The sequence below is a fragment of the Procambarus clarkii genome, unplaced genomic scaffold, assembly GCF_040958095.1.
Source record: "Procambarus clarkii isolate CNS0578487 unplaced genomic scaffold, FALCON_Pclarkii_2.0 HiC_scaffold_124, whole genome shotgun sequence".
In the NCBI taxonomy this organism is placed as follows: Eukaryota; Metazoa; Arthropoda; class Malacostraca; order Decapoda; family Cambaridae; genus Procambarus; species Procambarus clarkii.
Window position 1 is genome coordinate 1,150,108 of NW_027189157.1, and position 2,406 is coordinate 1,152,513.

General features: G+C 31.6%; 1 long non-coding RNA gene across 1 annotated transcript; it reads left to right on the forward strand.

The window, feature by feature from the left end:
* Positions 1-481: 481 nt before the first annotated feature.
* LOC138360839 (uncharacterized) lies at positions 482-1,632 on the forward strand. Its single transcript, XR_011226691.1, has 3 exons — positions 482-762; positions 890-1,055; positions 1,167-1,632. It is a non-coding gene; the product is annotated as an uncharacterized lncRNA (long non-coding RNA).
* Positions 1,633-2,406: the final 774 nt, after the last annotated feature.

A 2,406-nucleotide genomic window follows, 5' to 3' on the forward strand; every position in this document is an offset into this window, starting at 1 on the left:
ATAACTAATAGCATATTTCATTTTAGGATATAGATGCTTTAAGCATATATTTTTAATTAGATTAAATAAGAATTTACTACTAAATTATATATATATCTATCATTATGTATGGCAGCTACGAATAATGACGTAACAGTATACTTTTAGCGAGATTGCCAAAGTGATGTATTTTTCTAATAAGTCTAATAAATAATGAAAGTAGTTTACTAAGTATTTATATAAGAGCTTTATTTAATTATGAAACTTTAAGGATTTTTTAATAGAGAAGTATTTAGAGGAAATTACTGTCTATTATAAATGGGGAAACTGTTAAATATGTAGCGATGTACGATACTTATTTTAGGGATATATATACTTGCTTATCCTACTCTAATAGTTAGTGCTGCCCTCACACGATGGATCCTTTGTGTGCCAGGAAGTTTTACAGTATAGAAAGCCTTAAATGTGCAGGAGTTAGACTACAAACATTTGTAAATTGGCCTGTTAAGTGGTTAAACCATATTGACTTAGTTGAAGATGGGTTCTATTACCTTCGCAATAGTGATTACTGTTTGTGTGCATTTTGTTATTGTATAGTAGGTGCATGGATTGTTGGTGATACCCCCAGAAGACGTCATAAGATCATTAATCAAGACTGTGCCTTTATTAGAGGCAAGAGGAGTGACAATGTTTCTTTAGAGGTGTCTGAGATAGCTTTCAAATATGGACTGGAATTTGTTTCCCATAAAATAGAACTGGGAAATAAGAAAATAAGTGATAGTAGTAAGTATATATTCTTATGATGTATTCTTATACCAGTCTTATATACTCTGTACAAAACTTGATTGCTTAAACAGATACTTCTTATTCTTCTAAAGAATAATTTACGTAACTACGTTATATTTTTTAGGTGGTGCTCCTCCTAAGGAAGATCTGGGATTGATAAAATTTAGGAAATCGCTGAATCCAGGATTGGTAACTTATAAATCTCGCCTAGAGACATTTGATATGACATGGCCTGGAAGCGTCAAGCAAACTTCTCATGAGCTGGCAGAAGCTGGGTTTTTTTTACTGTGGTATGAAGTGTTTTAACTATTTAAAACTTAATAGAGTTATAAGTAAAGAAATAATGAATATTAGTTAAAAGATAGTAACGAGATGATGCTGGATTGTTTTATGGTTTTCAGGTATAAGTGACCACGTCTGCTGCTATCACTGCGCCTGTGGAATACGAAATTGGAGACCAGAAGATGATCCTTGGACGTTACATGCGAGATGTAGTCCAGAATGTGCTTACATTATTCTTGCAAGGGGCAAGGAATTTGTTAAGAATGCTAGATTGACAATGCCATTACCTATAAAACCTATAGACAATGATTTAATTAATATCTTAATGGAGGGTATGGATAAGTTCAAACATCTGATTCATCAAAAATTAATACCTGTGGAGAGTATAAGATATGCTTTAAGTGAGTACCTTAAGGAATCCAGAGATTTGTTACCTTTTATTATACAAAGTAGATGTCTAGAAATAGTGTTGAGGTATATGCAAGAGGGTACAGATATTTATTTACGGGTACGGGACTTAATTTATGAAGCAGTTGATGATAAAGAGGAACAAGAAGTTACGCCTGAAGATCTGGGATTGAAAACTTTACCGGAGACTTGTAATAGCCATGTTGAAAACAAGGACTGTACAGAACAATCTTGGGAAGAAGATATTTTATGCAGAGTTTGTATGGATAAAAATATAAATATTGTAATACTACCATGTAAACATATGGTGACATGCAGTGGTTGTCTTTTAGCTCTGAAATGCTGTCCAATTTGTAGAGGAAATATTTTATATATAATAAATCCAATTGCTTCTTGAACACTTGTATATGATATTCTTGAACACTTGTATAACTACTAAGAACACTTGTATATGATTGCTTCTTGAACACTTATGATTTCTTGAATAATTGCATAACTACTATGAATAACTGTATATGATTGCTTCTTGAACACTTGTATAACTACTGTGAATAACTGTATGCGTTAAATGTTGTAATAAACTTAATGTCTCTTCTAAATAAGATTTCTTTATCCTTAATAGAATAATTTGCTTATTACATTGGAGGACTGAAACAAGTACTTAATTATGAAACCGAATAATGACATGATGTAGTAAGTTTAACGGAAATATTGAATACAATGACTTGAAAAGTTTTCCTTTGACTAATGAAGGTGTATGTTTAATAAAACTGAGTTACGAAAACACTGCCTTAAGATGCTACTGTAAGTAATGACTTAGTGCACAGGCAAGTATCTTTAATTGTACGAAGATGTCTTAGAATTATTTATATTGACCTTATTTTGAAAATGGATAACTACTAAATGCTCAGTAGTAACTCACTGTGAATTAGTAATGTTACTGTTGTTGTT